A 14,367-nucleotide genomic window follows, 5' to 3' on the forward strand; every position below is an offset into this window, starting at 1 on the left:
CAGCCCCACAAGATGGCCCCCACCCCACCTCAGACACCAATTGTGCTTCTTCCTATAAATTCAAGGTTCCCATGACCCCCTCCTCAGGTTCAGTATTTGCTAGAATGGCTCAAAGTACTCAAAGAAACTTCATCATAAAGGATACAATTCAGGAACAGCCAGATGGAAGAGATACACAGGGCAAGGGCTGGGGAAAGGGGTGAAGAGCTCTCGTGCCCTCTCTAGGGACACCACCCTCTCTGCATCTCCATGTGTTTGCCAACCCAGGAGCTCCCTAAACCTTGTACTTTAGGCTATGAAGGCTTCGTTACAAAGGCATTATGTTGGCTGAATCATTGGCCACTGGGTATTAATTCAGCCTCCAGCCCCTATCCCTTCCCCAGAGGTGAGGCTGAAATTTCCAACCCTCCAATCCCATGGTTGGTTCCCCTGGCAATTAGCCACCATCCTGTGGTTGTCTGGGGGCTTTCCAAAAATCACCTCATTAACATAAACTCCAGTGGGGTTGAAAGGGGTTTGTTAAGAATAACAAAAGACACTAATTTCTTTCCTTTTTTTTTTTTTTTTTAAGATTTTATTCATTTATTTGACAGAAGAGAGAGAGAGCACAAGCAGTGGGACCAGAGAGGGAGAGGGAGCTCTCTCCCTGGGGCTCAATCCCAGGACCCTGGGATCATGACCTGAGCCAAAGGCAGATGCTTAACCGGCTGAGCCACCCAGGTGCCCCAAAAAGGCATTCATTTCATTGTTCTTATCAATAAAAGTTTTAGGAACTCTGTGCCAAGAATGGAGACAAAGACAGTATGTATTTCTTATTATAAATCACAATATCACACTATTCATTCCTGAAATCAGCCGTTTTTCAGAGAGACGTGGTTCTTTTGGGATTTGGCACTTAGAGACTACAACCTGGGTATTTGGTGTGCTCATTGCTAATGGATTGTCACAGTTTATAGGCTTTTCAGTAAGCAGAGATAAAATGTGTATTTTTTTGAAAGAGAAAAATTTTATATAAATTCATACTGAGATTTTAAATTCAAAATTTGTATCACAGTGTTTTCACTTTGATATTATACTTGCATATCTTTTAGGATGAAAATCTTAGTTCTGTTAGATTAACATAATTGTTTTATTCTAGAATATATCTGGAGTAGTTCCAAAATAATAATGCCAGGATTTATATGATAAGGTTTCTTTTCAGTTGTTGTTCTTAGGTTGTACCCCATTAGGGATGTATAATCAAGCGCTGTGCTTTAACATCAACTGAAGTAAACTTTCCCTCAGTGTGTCTCTACCACCAACTTGATATACAGTTATTAGGTGTATATGCTTCAGTGTACTGAAACACCTTAGGATCTTTTCTTTTTTTAACTAAGAAAAAATTATAGGGTTCTAAAGAAAAAAAACTATATGTAACCTATATATTAATATATCTATTAAACAATATATATCCACCAGAGTCTTGCTTCCATCTTTTCCCACACTATTTTGTATCTTCTTTCCTAATGAGATGGAAGCATTTTCCTTAGTTTTTGGCTTATCCTTCAATTGTTTCCTTTTAAATATATAAGCAAACCCTCACACGTACACCTTCTCTTTCCTTAGAAGATGCATACTTTTTAGTGTGCATGGTACTGCATATGACGCTACTTGAAGTGTTGGGCATTTGGATTCTTTGCAGCATTTAGCTATTATGATCATTGCTGAAATTAACAACCTTGTGATTACATGGCTTTGCATTTTTGCCATGGTATCTTTGGGATAGATTTTTTAGAGATGGGATTGCTGGGCTGAAGGGTAGATGGGGGTAAATTTGTGAGACCATGCCACACTTCCCTATACGGAGCTTATCCTCTTGTGCACCCCCGGAATCACCTGCAATATCCGAACCTGACTGCTTCCCAGGGCATCAGCAGCATTAACAGAGTATAGTGTTGCTTTTGCTACTGGGAACGTTTGGCACATTTATTTTTATCTTGAGATTCCTATACCATGTCAACAGTACAAATTTGGAACCCCCCCATGCATGTTGGGGTTTTTATTTCTTGGAGAATGGCGAAACTTTTCACCCTACCCAGAGCCTCATCAGATGACATTAATTTTTGAGGCTTCCTAATGCAGGAATTTTCTAGTTCCATTTTGATGGAGGGGCAGCCTTCGGGGGCTCCTCTATTATGCTTTGTCTCAGTCTGGGACTCCTGTCTTCTTCCGGGTGTTCTGCACACAGCCTTGAGCTGTGGGGCCTGTATCGAGATCTGAAACCCTCTTGGGCACCAAGTTTTCAGCTTCTGTGTTTTGCCAATCTGGTTTTGAAGGCCCTCTTGAATTCTGGCACCTGGGGAGGTTCCCTTTCTTTCTTTACAGCTTCTCTGTGCATTACATTTTCTGTATACGCTTTTATATATAATAAGTGTGTGGGGGGGTCTTTAGAATCTCAAGTGTCTATGTTGCTGGAAGAAACTCCATGCAGATTGATAGAAGTTATACCAAAGTGGGGAAGTAAAATGGACATTGGGAGTGAAGTGATTGTTTGCTGTGCAAAAGTAATTTTTAAGAATGGACTTCCAATGTGTGAAACTAAAATTTTACCTTTCACCAAAATTGAGTTTGTAAGTATTACTCAAAATGGGGTTTGCCTGATGTGTGAAGGCGCGGTCTCTGTCGTCCCACATGTGAGGAGTCTGGGCCGTGGGCTACGTGTTTGTGCACGGTAGGCCTGAGCAGAGAAAAGACAATCGTTACATTATCCTTTTGGCCTCATTCCAAAGTTCAGACTCCAAACACACCACAAAACATACTGCACCAGATAGGCCTCTGGGAGGAATAGATCACGAAGGGAAAAGGAACCAGGTTTATCCGTAATGGGATAATTAGGAAAATCCTTTAGTCAATACTGTTTAATTTCCTTTCAGATTCCTAGTTGCCTGTTAGCAATGTAATCAGTGCCTTCTGATAATTTCCAAAAGGATCTAGGGCTGAGCATTCCCCTTTCAAAGGGGTAGGCCTTTGGTTTCTATTTTACAGCTCCAGATATTTCTACATGCTGGTCTCTGTTGGCTGTGGTTTTGTGCCAGGAATCACATTAGATGGGAAGTAGCCCAGATGGTGGAGAATGGAATAGAGTATGTTGACGTTGCCTGTGGTACAAGATGAGCTCATCTTGTATGCTAACAAGAAAAAATCACTCACAGGTGATTCATTTTATAAACGGAGAACAAGTTTTGGTGTTACCTGTTGCTGCCCTGCCCCCTTGAACCTGCCACGTGTGCCCTGTTAGGTGTGGAATGGTTAGCCCTCTCCTTTGAAGAAGAGTTTTTGGAAATCTTCTCTAGCTTGGATAACTCCTAACTGGTTTCTTTCCTTTGATTTCTCCCATACTTACATTATGCTAAGTGAATGGGCTGAAATGAAAAGTCTGTTTTCTCAAACTGATCAAATCACTCCCCTGCTAAAAACCCTTTGGTGAGTCCCCTGGGGAATCAAGTCCAGTCCCCAGGCCTGGCATTCAGAGCCCTCTGAAGGGGGCCTGATGACCTTCTTCTCTTCTACCTTCCCCATCTGGCAGCCCAGATGCCCCAAACTCTTCCATTTCCTCCAGCCTTTGCCTGAAGCTCTTCCTTGGGCCTGTGACACCCTTCCCATCAGAGCCCATGCAATTAACCCTTGACTTGTGGGACCGCACAGGGACCAAGGACAGCTGTGCCAGGGCTCCTGGCCCACTGGTTTTGAGCTTTACCCTGTGATGGCTCTGTGGCTTTACTTCCCCTTTGTGCAGACTCACTTAGCTTTTCCAGCTTGATGTGGCCCTCTGCTGGGATTGGACTTGTCTTTCCATCTTTGCCTAGCCAATTCCTATCTGTCCTCAAGACATGCTGCCCTGGCTCCCAGAGCATGCCCCCCATATTTTTTACCTGTTTTTCAGCATTTGCGATGTTGAGTTGTAAAATTTCTCCAGTTTTTGCTTGGCATACATATTGGAGGAAGAATCTTGCCTGGTAAGAGGAGATTAACTGGTAAGATGAATGAATGAAAGAACAGATTCTGAAGGGGGTATTTTCAGTTAGGCACCATTTTGCCTGGAGGAAATTGGACCAGAGGATCTGGTGGGGCCCCATCATGCTGGGTAAGGAAAGGGGGTAGATTTCATCCTGTTACTAGCCAGGTTATTACCCTCACTCTGGCCTACTCTGCCACGAAGTTTAGGCTAGTTTCCTAGACTGAAGTATCAGAGGGCAGAGACTGGGACCTCTGGATCCTCCACAAAGGGTACCCTTCCTATCAGAGGAAATGCTGACTGAGTCGATGAATGAGTCAGTGAGATTGTGTGAAGAAGTAAGAGAAAATCCATTATCATGATGAAAAAAAGAATCTATGGCAGGCTCTGGAAGGGATCTGAAGACTTGGTATGAATAGGAAGAGCAATACAAGGTTACTTCAGTCTAAGGAAAGAGAATGAGCTGAGCTATGCATGTGAAAGAGAGAACAACAGGCAGAGTGAAAAGAGGAATGGAGTCAAGAGGCCTGGACTTTGCTTCATTGTGACCCTAGGTCATTTGTGTTCAACTGTTTAGCTTCCCATTCATTTATCTATCTATACATCTGTTTGTCTACTCAGCCATTAACCTGTCTTCCCAATCACCCGTCTGTCCTTCCATCCATCCATCCATCCATCCATCTATCCATCCATCCATCCATCCAAACATGCTTTCCCTTGTCCATTAATCCATCTATGCATCTGTCTGTCCATCCAGCCATCCATCTGTCCATCTAGCCCATCTAAACATCTGTCCATCCTATCCAAACATTTGTTTATCCGTTGGAACATCTATCCACCTGTCCATCCATCATCTGTCTGTCTGACTGCCCATCCATCCATTCATCTGTCTGCTGTTCATCTGTCCATCCATCTATGTCTGTCATTATTAAACACCCATGGTTACATCGACTAGAAACCCAAATATGAGAAAGACATTGTCTCTCCCTCCATGGGACTCAGTGTACTATGGGAAGAATGTCAAACAAGTAATTACTGTGTAATAAGATAATGACCTTAGAGGAGCCTTCTCTCCTCTGTGCTGAGAGTGAGAGCATCTAAGTTTGCCTGGGGTCAGCAAAGGCTTCACTGAGGAAGCAGTATTTGAGTCCAGACCTGAGCAAGGAGGTGTTTATTACCTTGGCCTTCAAGTTGTACCTCACCTGTGAAAGACAGGCATGGGACCAAGTGACATCCGTGTAAAGATCTCTGTGATTGCATGAGTAGCAGGTACACTGGGCACCAACACGAAATATGGAGGGCTAGTGGGGGGGGCACAGAACCAGTTAAATACTTGGCCGGGAGTGGGGCACCCCATCTTTGAGGGACCCCCAGGCCCCTCTGTCCAAGAACTGGTTATTGCCTGTGGGTTGTTGGAGGAAAAGCTTCGCCGCCCTCAGTTACTTCTTTCCTGGGACAAAGCTAGACGTGGGCTTTCCAGACTTGTTCAGGGCCCAGGGCCCATTGTCTGTAGTGTGCCACGAACTCCATGAATTTTAATAGCCTCCATTCAGAGTGATTAAAACCTTAATGAGATTTAATTATCTTGATGTTAAGTGTTTTGTGTTAAGTTATTGCATTCTGACCACTCATTGTGCGCAGCAAGCTCAGGGCGGCTAACCCTACCTCTACCTTAATGGAAAGGAAAGTTGAATATATTTAAATGAAATTTCCCCCAAAGTAATTGCCTTCAATGAAACACCAAGTAGGCAGCAGGATTGAATTTATAAATCGGGCTGGCTGCAGATGAGAGCTACCGTATTTGGAATGGTTTTCATTAATCCAGGGTCTCCAGAAGGAGCGATGTGAAAAGTGCAGAATGTAAGTGACAGGTGTTTATGGTTCGCAATTGCATTAAACAGGCTCTTAAGTGCAGGTTAAAGGCCTTTGTGAAATATAGAATATACCTTAAAATGTGGCCTAAATTTTTGCCATTTTGGACTTTGCTTTATTTAAACCTACAGAATTAGCAGAGCTTTTGGTTAATCAACTGTCAGTGTAAATTGCAGTCAAGCAAAATGCTGATAAATACCGGGAAGCACAGTTTGCTTGGCCTGTTGCTTTTTTTTTTTTCCTTCTTCTTCCCCTGGGTCTTCTGAAGGCCTTCAGCTGATGGAGAGCTTTTAATTTCACATTTTGGCCCCCACCGCAGGTGATAAACAAAGGTTTCCCCACTGCTCTGGCTGGGGTCAGTTAAACGGCCTCCCCGTCAATCCCACTCCCCGTAATTACACACAAAAGGTGCCTGAGATCCACAGCTAATTTGTGGCCTCTGTTTAGCAGAATTTAATAGCAGGTATTACTGCTGCTGCGGTAATTAAGGACCTTTGTCAATAAGACGGAATGGATGGCCACACTTGGTTGTAATCAGTGGGCTCTCGAGAGCCAGAGGAGTGAAAAGGGAGAGAAGCAATCCATTTTGTGAATAACACGGCCCTCCTCGGCCCTCCCTCCCTCCCAGATCGGGCAATGGAATAATAATTCCCCAGGCAATGAAAGTACAGGAATAAAAGTACTTACCCTCCAGCCGGTGATTTTTTTTTTGACTTTTTATTTACTCTACTGAGCTTTCTTATTTGCTCCAGGCTGCATTTGATGAAGTATTGTTTAAACAGCACAGAGCAAAATGGATGTCGGGAGGTGGGAAAAGGAGGAGGAATTTTAACCAGGTGGTGAGGGAGGTTCCCTGCTTTAAGGTGGACAGCCGTTGGGTTTATCAATTATTTCTCCAGGATACAAAAAAAAAAAAAGACAAAACCAAGTGGCTTCGTGGAGAGGCGGAGGGTGTCATTTAGAGCTGTCTCTGAACATAGTCATTCAGCTCTAAATGGGTCGCCTGTAACAAGCGAGAAGTGAACTTGGGGGAGCATTGTCACCCTCTGCCTCCTCCCTAATGTACCGATGAATGGCCCCGTGGAGGGGGCGGCAGGGGAGGGGAGGGGACAGGGGCTGGCGGCCACAATTCAAAGAGACCTTCAAGGTGTGTGCCCCTCGCCGTAATTGGAGAGGAAGCTGCCTTTCCCTCGCCTATTCCCTGCCTTTTTACTGGTTTTAACAAGCATGATGCTTTTAATAGTGCTTTGAGTACCATCTCTTTATACGCCTCTCCCTTTTTAAAGCAGCTTTAACTATACTCTTTCTGTCGCTAATGCCTGAAAAACTTCTACCTTTAATCATTCCTGGATGAGGCGGCAAACAAGCGGCCCCCTTTCCTTTTGCAATTACATGGCTGCTGGCAGGGAAGGGGCTGCTGGGTGGGAGGGAACAGGGGGGCTGCAAGTATGTGGACTGTGGGATGTGCTGCCAGGCCTGGAGAGCTTGGTGACATTACCAGGGGCTTCTTGTTAGGGGAGGGCTGGGGGGCAGTTTTAAACAGCCAAACCTGCAAGGTGGAAGACAAAAATCCTTTAGACTGCTATGAACAACACACCTGGCTTTGGTTAATTAAAAAAAATTAAAATCCGCTTTCCAGTATTCCAGGGTACCCTCAACGCCTCCCTCTCCAACACACAGTTCCCTTCTTTCCCATTTAGAAGCCAACCCAAGTTGGGCTAAGGGGTGAGGTCCTTCTGGGAGATGAGCTTGAGGGGCTTCACATGCCCCTTCCGGGCTGGGGAGGGATTCAGGGTGGGCTGGCTCCAAGCGCAGGTTCATAAACAGAGATGGAGAAGGAGGGGTCCACCTATGCCCCTCCCTCCAGACAAGCATTCACACAGCTTTTGGGTCCTTCAAAGGGGCGGCAGGGGGCAAGGCCAGGAGCTGCAGTGCCGCTGGGAAGGCTCCCTGGCTCAGTTAAGGAGACTCAGGAGCCCCTGGCCTCACAGCCCAGGAGGGGTGGAAGGGGGCCAGGGAGGACCGTAGAAGGACTTATTTCCTCATCTATCCCATTTTTGACTTCTGAACAGGGTTTCTTCTTTCTGGAATGATGTGTCAAACCAAAGTTGGGGAGATATTCCAGAGGTGAAATCCTTCCCAGAGAGAAACTCTGGGGGAATCGAGGGTGAGGGGTTTTCTTTAGAGCTTCAAAACATCCCTTCTCCAAAGACATCAGCCTGGAAAGCACCCCTTTGGTCCCCTTCTCTAGCATTAGGGTTCCAGTCCAGACTCTGGAGCAGTTGAGTTCAGCTTGTGAAGCCAATTTCCTTTTCGGTAAAATGTAGGTAAGAATAGCGCCTGCCTTCTCGGGGGGGACTTCCGAGGCTCCGTAAGGTGATAGTGATGAGACCTCTCACTGCCTAAGGAGCCATCCATTCATATTTGACTTTGTTTTCCTCTGGGATCTAAAGGTCCATTGGATTCCTCTCGATTATGTGGAGGATGGGGTGGGGGTTGCAGCCCGGGTCTGGGGTTTGGAACAGCAGGCCATGGTGCTGTGGATTTCCGTGCTGTGGGTTGTGACGGTGCCAACATCCTAACGCCACCAAGCATCCACGTGCTTAACGATCACTTAGGGAAGTTTTGCTTTGCACAACCACAGGGGAGAAGTGAATGCAGAGGCGGCTGGCCAGAGAAAGAGGAGACATCTCCCCCGGATCTGCCTTCCTCAGGGCCTTGAGAGTAGGCTGAACAGTGCCCCCTAAAGTTACCATGTCCTCATCCCTGGAACCTGTGAATGTTACTTTTAAGGCTAAAGGGTCTTTTTTTTTTTTTTTTTTTTCCAGTTTCATTGAGATATAGCGTTGTATAAGCTTAAGGTGTACAACATCATGATTTGATAGATGTATATATTGGGCCATGATTGCCATAAATTTAGTCAACATCCATCTCCTCACACAGCTACAAAATTTTTTTCCCTGTGATAAGAACTTTTAAAATCTACTCTTAGCCACTTTCCAATACACGATATTGTCAGCCTTAGTCACCACGTTGTACATTATTACATCCCTAGAACTTATAACTGAAAGTTTGTACTGTTTGACCACCTTCTCCCGTTTCTTCCCCCACACCCCCCGCCCCCATCCCCTGCTTCTGGCAACCACCCACCTGTTCTCTGTTTCTCTGAGTTTGTTTTTTAAGAGTCCTCGTGTAAGTGAGATTGTACAGTATTTGTCTTTCTCTCTCTGACTTATTTCACTCAGCATAATGCCCTCGAGGTCCATCCATGTTGGCATAAATGGCAGGATTTCCTTCTTTTTTATGGCGGAATAGTATTCCATAGTATAAATAGACCATGTTTTCTTTATTCATTCATCCACGGATGGACACGTAGGTTGTTTCTATGTCTTGGCTATTGTCAATAATACTGTAATGAACCTGGACCTGCAGATGTCTCTTTGGGAGAGTGATTTCATTTTCTTTAGATAGATGCCCAGAAGTGGGATTGCTGGATCATACGATAGCTTTATTTTTATTTTTTTGAGGAAACTCCATACTATTTTCCATAGTTGCTGTACCAGTGTGCGTCCCCACCAACAGTGCACAGGGATTCCCTTTTCTCCGTATCCTCACCAACTTTTATGCTCTTGTCTTTTTGATGCTAGCCACCCTACCAGGTGGGAGGTGAAAAAGGATCTTTCCAGATACAATTAAGTTAAGGACCATGAGATGGGGAGATTATCTTGGATTATCGGGGTGGGCCCTCCATGCACTCACAGGTGTCTTTAGAAGAGGGGCGGAGGAGGATTTGACACACACAGAAGAGCAGAGGCAGTGTGAAGACAGAGGCAGAGATTGGAGTGACGTGGCCATAAAGCGAGAAATGCCAGGGGCCACCAGAGGCTGGCAGAGGCAGGAGACGGACTTCCTAGAGCCTCCAGAGGGAGCACAGCCCTGCTGATGCTCGGCTTCCAGCCTTCTGGCCTAGCTTTCTCCTGTGTAGCTACCCAGTGTGTGGTCATGTATTACAGCAGACACAGGAAACTCACACAGACGTCTGGTGGGAGGTCCTGTTCTGCAGGTGAGGCAATGAGCACGTGAGGAGCGGGAGGGCAGGTGCTGTGCCGGGAAGGGCAAGGTGAGCCGGGGCGCAGGTGTGTGACCGGTGTTCCCATACCTGTGGATTCAGCGGTGGCGTCCCTCAGGGGCCGTGACTGTGGAGCGGGCTGCTCTCCAGCCCTCGGGCAAGGGGGTGTCAGGCAGGTGTGGGTGAGCCTGGAGGGGGCGGTCGGGTGACTCTAGAGTTCTGGAGCAGCGCTCTCCAGGCCGGGTTCTTGTTGGCTCAGCCGTAGAGCAGGACCAAAGCTGTGAGTGGCAGGTCTTAGATCTGCCTTGGATCTGAGGTCTTCAGTCTAGACCTGGGGCAGACAGGGGTGACATGCCCTCACCCCATTTAATGAAAATAATGTATTAAAAAACAAGCACAAACATGTTATATCTCTTAGTGGGCAATTTTTCTTATGCAGAAATGGGTATATTTTCTAATGTGTACAGAAATGTTCACATAGGTCTGTTTAGTCCTGTTCAAGCCCTGTTTTTATAGGTCTCATTCCTTTGCACAATACCTTAATACTGTGGAAGAAAGTTTTTGGTTAAGGGGTGGATTGTTTCCATTGGGTCCCTGGTAAGCTCTCCTTTTTCATATTTGGATAGTGATTCTAATTCATGGCGATGGAGTGTAGAGTTCAGAAAGAGGGTTATTTCTTGATTGATTTTTTGTTCATATTTATTGGGCACTCGGTATGTGTTATGAGGATGGAATGAGAGGCTGTGGTGTAGGGGAGGCAAGAGACTCACCCAGGCGGGCTGGTGGTGGTAGCACCAGGCTGTGAACACGGGCATCTGAAGGCCAAGTTTAGCAATTAAACTCCCACGCTTTTGGAAGCCAAGGACAAGAATCATTTCTGGGAGACCTAGTTGTGCAAATGGCACCTGTCCACAGCCCCGCCCTGGGCTGATCCCTCTTCCCTGCCAGGTTTAGGCCGGGTGGGTGCTTGGCACGTGGGTCCTCAAGGAGTGTTTGTTGTTTTCTGTTGAATTATCACTGGCAATTAAAGAGGCCTCTAAGCATTCTTGCTAAATGGAATTTCTTAGAAAGGCATTTCTAAGTACAAGCAGAAGTCAAGTTGGGCAGAAATGATTTGCAGACATCAGAGGCATGAAGCATGTTCTTTTTAGCTCCTACAGGAGAATTGTTTATTTGTTCTAGAAACAAAATAATTAAAGGGTGATGTCCATCAAATGGACATTATGGTTGATTGCACTTATGTCAAAATCCCTACAAACCTGAATCTTCATTTTCAGGGTGGAGGATAGGCGAGAGAGATGATGTTCTGCTGTTTTGGGGGGTAGCATTTTCTAGCCAAAACACACCACGCCCTGGCCTCTCCTGCAGGGCTTTTGCCCCACAGCTGGCTTCGAATCCAGGAGAGTCGCCGCTGTCCTACAAGTGCAGGCAAGAGGAGCAGGGCCAGCCTGGAAGCCAGAGCCCTCTGCTCTGAGGGCGTATTTCGGTTTTGCATTCTGCTCAGAGCACCGGATGGGGCGTGTCTACTTTTGCACAAACTGCAAAGATGAAGCGGGTCTCTGGACGGTGAGCTGTGGTCGAGGCAGCAGGGCTGTGTGATGGAGGCTCAGCAGGGAGAGCCCGGGGCTGCCCGCTGGCTGAGTCCCAGCTGTGTGACTCAGGGTGAGTGTCTTCACGGTTCTGTGCTGCAGTTTCTACACTGGAAAATGACAACCATCTATTAAAATTACAGCGTTGTTGAGATGAGTAACTGGATAACCCAGAAGGGTGGCAGGCATGGGGTAGTGATATCCCCGAGGGGCTGGCCGCTACTGTTAACTTTGGGGGAAGCCCTGTTCCTGCTACTCGGCAAGGCCCATTATCTGGAGACCATGGAAGGCGTCTTGAGGGATGATTAGGAAGGTTAAATGGGATGCTTTGTAGAAAGCACCTGGCTCATATAACTTCTTAACACACCGCCCCTTCCTTCTGTCAAAGCCTTCTAGAACTTAAGGAATTTCGTGTTTTTAGCAAGTTCTTCTTTGGCTCCAAGTGAGACCTTTTAGGCTGCCATTTGAGCCCATTGAGTTTATTTACCAGGTTAATTCACAGACATTCATCCACCTGGGGCCTGCTCTGTGCCTACCATGGTTTCAGTTGCTATAGGGTGGGAGGTGAGATGCATCAGACTCTGTCCCTGTCCCCAAGAAATGTCCCCTCATAGGGTTGCCAGACAAAATTCAGGGTGCCCTGTTAAATTTGAATTTCAGATACTCAACAAATAAATGTTTTTAGTATGTCTCAAACACCATATGGGATATATACCCATACTAAAAAAAAGTATTTATTGTTTATCCGAATTAAAATTTAACCAGATATCCTGAATTTTTGTTTGCTAAATCTGACAACTCAATAGCTCCCCCTCCATGAAAATGCCAAACTTGGGGTCACTGCCTATCGGTTTGAGGAATCCCTCTGACATTATTGATACCCAGGATCTGACCCTGCTCCACTGTCCCTTCCTTGGTCATGGACTCTGGGCAAGTCCTCCTCTCCCCTAGTCTCTGCCTTGGTTTCCTCTTCCGTACTGGATTATCTCTTAGTGGTCCTTTCTGGTTCCCTTTCTTTGACTTTAGAGTTGGCGGAAGACATCGGGCCAACCTGGCATTTTGGGATTGTGTAGACAAAAAAACCCAGTGGCTTGATTGTATCTTTCATTTTTCAGACTCTTGTTCTGGCTTCATGGAGACATAATCCAAGTGACTCTGACCTGCCCTTTCAGCCCCAATTCTGAGCACTTATAAGGAAAAGTCTCCTTGTAGCACAGCCCGATCCCCCAGCTGGGTCTCTAAAGGGCATGTTGAAGTCCTTTTAATTTCCAGTCCATTAAAAAATAAATCTTGGAGGGTTTGCTTCCTACATAGCAGCACACTTTTTGGCTTGACAGCCGTCAAACTGAAAAACATTCCATGAATTCTCCAAGTAATTTAAAAGTTGCTCGGACTGAAATACGGGGTGATGTCTGCTTAGCTGAAAGGGTGCTGTTTGTACCTGAGTAATTCAATTCACTTGATTGTTTTTTTCACCCCAGGGAATTACTTTCCTAAGGAGAAGGAGTACATTTTCCTCGGTTATGAAATGGGTGCTCCGATCTAACTTGTGACCATTTCTAATCGGTTCTACCTTTCACTGCCCCTGTGGGAAGGGAGATCCCTTAAACCATCGCTTGTCTTTGGTAATAATTACTTTTGGATGCAAACCAAAAGTCCATTTTGGGGATGCTGTCTTTGGTGACGTATGTATACACATATAAAATCCTTTTAGGATCTAAGCCTCCCACTCACATATGAGTTTCCTTCTCTTCAGAGATTAAAACACTGCAGCCACTATTTGTTTTGAGCAAACACAGTGCTGAGAATTCCTGTAATAGCTTTTTGGGGATTTGGAGCCAGAGGTTTTCTTAGTCATCTTGCTAACACCTTAGAAGGTACTTGGTGCCTCCCAAATGCATGCACTGAGTGCTCATTTGCTTAAATGTCTCAAGTTTCTCCTGCTGCCCTAAGTTAAGGCCCTGCTAGCTTTGTTTCTTCTCTTCTCTCTCTCTCTCTCCTCCCTTTCTCCTTTTTCTTTCTCTTGTCTCCTTCTTTCGTGGATTCAAACTTGTTAGTCTCAGTAAAAGGGCTTGATGTCTGCCATCAGGAAAGCTTACTTCCATTTTTCCCTCCAGAAAAATGGAACAGGTTTCTTTTAACTAGTGCAAGGCTCTCCTCTCTAAAAGGTTTTTATTATTGAGTGCCCGGGGTCCTTAGTTTCAGACATTTATCTTCTAGCTAAGCAGGAACAAAAGAGGGAGGCAGCCTTCTGCATTTTCTGTACCCCGAGTCTTCTGAGTAATCACCCAGCGGTTAAATTGAAGTGGCCACAACATCATCTTCATTGCGTCACTTTGGGCTTGCTCGTTAATTTATGAGCTTCAACTGTCAAAATAGTTTGTGCAACGGACCCTAAAAATGGTGATGAATCATATCAGTCAAATGGGTTTTCCAGGCCTGGTTTCCTTCACAGCGGGCCTGCCTGCGTCTACAGCGTGTTAGGAGGAAAGCCGCATACACAGCAGAGGTGCCCCAGATGAGGGCATAATACAAAAAAATGCACCTCTTCGTGTAGGGCTCTAGGATGCTTAAAGTGCCACCAGTGCTCCACTCCCTCGGTCCGCAGGGTGACAGCCAGAAGCTCTTGGGCCCGTTGGGAGGGATGTCCTTACGGTGGAGAGCCATGTTAGTTCAAGCGTACTGACTCCCATTGTTATAACTAGGTGGCGCCAAAATGGCGTCCTTCAGAGCCCTTTGGACAAGCAACGTGGGGATGAGGTATGGAAGATGGGGGGCAAAATTCAGCTCTAATGAGACAGAAATTTTTTCTTTTAATCTTTGTGATTATAGAACCTGAGTAG

This window comes from Phoca vitulina, unplaced genomic scaffold (assembly GCF_004348235.1).
Source record: "Phoca vitulina isolate PV1807 unplaced genomic scaffold, GSC_HSeal_1.0 scaffold28, whole genome shotgun sequence".
Taxonomy (NCBI): Eukaryota; Metazoa; Chordata; class Mammalia; order Carnivora; family Phocidae; genus Phoca; species Phoca vitulina.